This window comes from Magnolia sinica, chromosome 11 (genome assembly GCF_029962835.1).
Source record: "Magnolia sinica isolate HGM2019 chromosome 11, MsV1, whole genome shotgun sequence".
Taxonomy (NCBI): Eukaryota; Viridiplantae; Streptophyta; class Magnoliopsida; order Magnoliales; family Magnoliaceae; genus Magnolia; species Magnolia sinica.
Window position 1 is genome coordinate 53,266,430 of NC_080583.1, and position 6,316 is coordinate 53,272,745.

The following is a 6,316-nucleotide window of genomic DNA, read 5'->3' on the forward strand; positions in this document are numbered from 1 at the left end:
ACAATACTCCTTGAAGCCCAACGAAATTTCTTCCCACTCACTCTGGTCACGTACTGGGTACACCGATTCGCTATACGTGGCTCTGTAATTTTGCACCGTGTAGAATGGGGAACAGTATGAGTAATGAGGGAGATTGTAGTTTATATATGCTGACAAGACATGCATATAAGGATACCCCTTCACGCTAAACTCGCGACATGTACATGAAAACTTACTGAGCTTGACTGTATCATTATAATCTCCCACAACATAGTACTCGTCTCGAGAAATAGGATGACAGCGAACATCTCGCGCCTTCTGCACAAGATCCTTTAACTGCTGCTCCGCCCATGGTGTCAATGGTCCTATAAACGATGCCGCCGATTCTCTTCTCTTATAAAATAATTCCTGTATCTTCAATATAACCCCTTCTATCAATTTCGTAATGGGGTATTTGCATGCTTCTTTGAAGAGGGCATTGACACACTCGGAAATGTTTGTAGTAACCAAGTTGAATCTTTTTCCTGAAAAGTGTGAAGATGCCCATCTCTCATATCTGATTTCTGTCAGCCATGCATGTACTGCGGGGTTGGCCATTTCGATATCATGCATTAATTTTTCGAATTCAGCCACCCTACATGTCTTCACCGCCCGCTAGAAGTACATCTCCAATGACTTGTCTTTAAAGGTGTCCACCAAGTTTCTGTAGATATGATAGGCGCAGTAGCCATGAATTGCACGTGGGAAGACATGGGGTACCTCTTTCAGTAAACCTTTATGTCTATCGGATATAATCACAAGATCCTCCAGAGACCCTATCGCATCGCTAAGGTAAGTAAGGAACCAATTCCAACTGCTACCATTCTCCGATTCCCCGATGCCAAACGCAACTAGAAATATATGATTGTCCCCATCTAAGGCCGTGGCGATGAATAAAACACCCTTTTATTTTCCCTTTAAGTGTGTCCCGTCAATGGCTAATACCCTCCGCAATGATTTTTGAAAACTTCTAATGCATTGTCCGAGCGCAACAAAACATCTTTCGAACCTGAAAGTCTCTTTGTTAACATGCAGGGCAGTCACTGTCCCTGGGTTGACCGTCCTCAATTCATGTAAATACAAGGGGAGTTGATTGTAGGAGTCTTCATAAGACCCCATCACCTGATTCATTGCAAGCTCCTTGGCTGCCCATGCCTTCCTATAACTGATAACAATATTATACTTCTCTTGCATGGCGAAGATAATATCACGTGGCCTCAACCCTAGGCGTTGCTCTATGCGGCTAACAATCAAATCACATGCTAACTTACTGCTTGCTTGCCGGTGATCACTCCTCATCCATGACATGCCACACGTGTGATTTGGCGTATAAGTCTGTATCTTGAAAATTCCTGAATCACCCACGCGTGCTGCATGAACCCTCCATTCGCATCTTTCTTCGAAGCATACAACCGTAAATCTCCTAGAATTTGAGTACAGTACCATGTATTGAAATTTATTTTGAAGGGCAAATTGGCTCAAAACATGCTGACACCGACTCTTGTCCTTAAATGTTTGCTCAACGGCTATCTCGATCGATTCACTCAACGAATCCGTATATTCCAGCATTGCTGCATTAGTGAATGCAGCATCATCAAACGGCACAGGAACTTGACGGGTGTTGAAGTTTGATGTTTTGGGAAGGTTTGGATGTGGGATGTTGCTTTCAGGACTGATGTATCTTCGGGCTGTGGATGATGACGGCAGATCTGCTGTTGTTGCTAGAGGCGGTGTCATGTAATCACAAATGAGGTCAACGTCACGTGCACCGCAGGCTTGGGTACTCACAAATTTTGATGTTTGGGGCGGCTCGGACAATTGATCATTTGTTCCTACTACTTGTAATGGATTTGGCTTATATTCAAATTCCACGCCATGCTCTTCTACCACACTGTCAACGTGTGTTGTCATATTAATGTGTTCGATTGTCTCGATGACTAAAGGGATGAACTTTTTCGAATGCTCCAACTGTGTTGCCAGGAACACTTTGACATCATTGTCGTCCTCAAGTACGGTTGGAGGGATTGATTTATTGGAGCAGGGATACAAAACTTTCATCTGAATATCACAATCTATTGGTGTTCTCTTAATAATCCTATACATTCTGGATAGAAGTTCCTCGTACGTAGTATCAACATCTAGCGAAATAGTTTTCGTACTTCCACTCGTGTACGTCTATTGCTTGTTTTCACATTCTAACTCCCCGCCATAGCAACAGATGATTCTCGTAGCCATTATCTGCAAAATCCAATACAATGACAAATTATCAATAAATCGTTAAACAACGGAAGCTTCCCATAAGACAAAACTCAATTAAATAATAGAAGACCAAAAACTCGCTTTCCCTTATAGATAAGAATGATACAAAGCTTAAGGAAATAAAGAGTAAGCAACGCGTTAAATTTTTATGTAATCAACCAGAGCTTATATGGATTAGGCCTTCTACGAATGATTTCGTATCGTATTTTATTAAATTGAGTAAGGCAATCTAACATGACATTGAGCGGGGCAAACTGGAAAAATGAGCGAGACAACGTACAAATTGAGCAGGGCAAATATGAAATTCAGCGGGGGGGTAAGCATGAGATTCAACAGGGCAAACATGAAATTGAGCGAAATGGAATTCAATGAGCATAGCATGGAATTAAGTAGGGCAAACTATTAATTAAGCTATGCAAGCAAACATTAAACGAGTGTATGTAATCCCCATCAACGCATAAAATTCAATAAGCCTAACGCATAAAATTGATTAAGCCTAACACATGCGCATCAACTTGCATTAAATTGACCGTAGCTAGCATCAAATAAGTACATCAATAAATTCATTGAGGTAGCATCAAATAAACAACCAAAGCTCATACATTGAAAATATGAGCGGGGCAAACTAGAAATTGAGCTGGGGAAACATGGAATTGAGCGGGGCAAACATGAAACTCAGCAGGGTAAACTAGAAAATCAGCGGGGCAAACTAAAATTGAGCGGAGCAAACATGAAAATTGAGCGGGACAAACTAGAAATGGAGGGGGGCAAACTACAAAATTCAACAGGAAAATCTAAAAAATCACCCGGGCAAACTAGAAATTGAACAAGGCAAACAGAAAATTGAGCGAGACAAACTATAAATTCAGTTATGCAAGCAAACATTAAATCGAGCGAGCGTCGCATGATATTGAGCTGGGCAAATGATATTTTGAGCGAGCATAGCATGATATTGAGCTGGGCAAACATTAAATCGAGTGAGCATAGTATGATATTCAGTGGGGCAAACATTAAATCGAGCGAGCATAACATCATATTCAGCGGGGCAAACATTAAATCGAGCTGGCATAGCATGATATTGAGCGGGGCAAAAATTAAATCAAGCGAGCATAGCATGATATTGAGCTAGGCAAACATTAAATTGAGCAATCCTAGCATAAAATTTATCGAGGCAAACATTAAATTGACCTTATCTATCATGAAATTGAGCTAGGCAAATATTAAATTGAGCGATACTAGCATGAAATTTATCGAGGCAAACATTAAATTGAACTTATCTTATCTAGGCATGAAATTAAGCTGGGCAAACATTAAATTGACTGATCCTGGCATGAAATTTATCGAGGCAAACATTAAATTGACTTTATTTTACCTACCATGAAATTAAGTTGGGCTAACATTAAATTGAGCGATCCTAGCATGAAATTGAGCAGGGTAAACATGAAATTCAGCGAGCATAGCATGAGATCAAGTGAGCTCTAACATGGAATTGAGTGAGCTTCAAATGGAATTGAGCGAGCTCCACATGGATTGGACCGATCAACACATAAAATTAACTAAGCCTAACACATGAAATTGAGTAAGCCTAATACATGGAATTGACCGAACTTCGCATGCAATGCAATTGTACGAGCCGAGCATTTTTTTTAAATATTTGTACCACCGACTACCATAGTACAGGTCAAATGTAGGTTGAAGAGAGGTGCTTTGGAGTGAGGGAATATTTTCAACCTTCTCAAGGATTGCAAATGCAGCCACTTCATGGGATTTCACGTAACCCTAGCCAAGAAGAAAATGACAAATGTAGAATGATGATATCTACATGATTCACTAAGATTCGATGAGGAAAATGAGAAGAATAACCTCCATGCGTCAGTTTATTGTTGAAAAGGAGTGAAAGACTGTTATTTTGAGAAGGGAGTGAAAGCAACAGGGGTGACAGAATGGAGTAAGATATTAAGGAAAGGAAACGGATTGGCTACTCACCCTGCCACCACCCAATGGCTATGGTCGGTGGTCTGTGAGCCCCACCATGATGTATGTGTTTCATCCATTCCGTTCATCCATTTTTTCAGTTCATTTTAGTCCTTCTTCCAAAAAATGAGAGGGATATAAATCTCAGGTGGACCACACAACAAGAAGATAATATTGATTGGATATTGATAATTAAATTTCTCCTAAGGCCCAATAAATTGTTTAATTGACATCTAATCTGTTGATTAGTTCATACAGGCATAGATGAAGGGAAAAAATAAAAATCAAGTTCATCCAAAATTTTTATGGCCCTCTAATGGTTTCTAGTGGTTGACGCTCATTCAACACTGTTTCCTGTAACGTGGTACACTTGAGATTTGGATATACCTCATTTTTGGTCTCACACCATAAAATGATGTGGAAAAATATATGGACGGCATGGATGAAAAGCATACATCATGGTGGGGCTCACAGAACGCCGACCGTATGCCATTAGCTGGTGGCAAGGAGAGTACCGAATCCGTTTCCGTCAGGAGGAGAGGTATTTTCATCCTGTTATTCCGACTCCATACCAGGAGGTCCAGCTGCGTATTCTAAGTTTGTATTGCTTCAAAAAAACCGCTGGATAAAAGGTGGGGTCCACAGTCATAAATTTCTCTTTAAAGTACAATACAAAAAGTGAGGCAGGTCTAGAGATTAAGTGGACCACAAAGTGAGGATTGAACGTCCACCATTAAAAACTTGTTGGGAGCTGGAGAAGTTTCGGATAAAGCCGATATATGTGTTTTCAATTCATCCACGTCTACGTGACCTTATGAATGGGTTGGAAGGTAAAAAAAAAAACATCACATTAGCCCTTAGAAAGGTTTCAATGGTGGGTGTCATTATTTCTGCAGCTTCCTTTGGTGCAGTCTACTGGTGCTGTGGACCTGCTTAATTTTTAGGATAACCTTAAAATGATATGAGAAAATCGATGAACGGAGTGGATAAAACACTTACATTACAGTAGACCCCGCAGACCCCTGCCTGAACGGGGTGGGACGCAAACCGCGTCCGCGGGTGCAATCCGCATCCTATCTTCCTTAAACGAGAAATTATATGATGCTCTAAGGGTTTATACTTCTATATGCATTACTTTTCTTGTTCTTACAACTGAGGCTATGGTTAAATAATCTAGACCGATGGTTTTATGTGAAACAAGCTGGATGGAATATTTCCAAAATTCGTTGCTCATAAATGAATTGAAACCTCCAAAACTGGGATACATTTTCACTGAATACTGACAGTTACTGTTTTCTCTTATAGCCTTGTGCAATGATTTGAATGGTTCCGATTATTTTATTGATTTCATTAGATGATATTCAAACCAGTGTTATTGTCAGCTTTCAGTGGCCTGGATTAACTAATCAGTGGTCTCACTTGTCTGAACTGAAAATCCACCGATACAGTGAAAACACTGGCTTTTCTTACTGTATATAGTCTTCTGAAGGGACGCGGATTAGGTAATGACAGGTCTTCCGAAGGGACGTGGATTAGGCAGGGACAGGTTGAGTAGGGAGACTCCTACCGAAGTGACCTCGCTCTCCCATTCTTTTTCGTGGTGTGTCCTTTGGATCTGCCTCATTCTTTAATTCATGACATGATATCTCCAAATGGATGGACAGCACATGCACCATGGTAGGACTCATATAATTAACGGCGTCACTTCAGAAGCGAGTCTAGCTGCTTAACCTGTCAATAGTTATTCCGACTTAACCTGCCGTTAGCTAATATGTGACGGGGATTAACTAGTGGCAAGTTGAGTGGTGAGACCCACTACTGAAGTAACATAACCAAGTTCCATGGCCCCTCATGAGCAAGTTCGATCTCAAATAAGCATCACGGTAGACCTGGGGGAGGTTGAGTAGCAAGAGTCGGTATTGAAGCGCTGTCACTAAGTTCTTTGGGCCATCGTGATATATGTTTTATACCCACACCTTCTGTTGATTTGGAGAGATCATTTTAGGGCATGATCCCATTAACGAGTCAAATCCAACCCTCAAGTGTAATCCACCATAGAAAATAG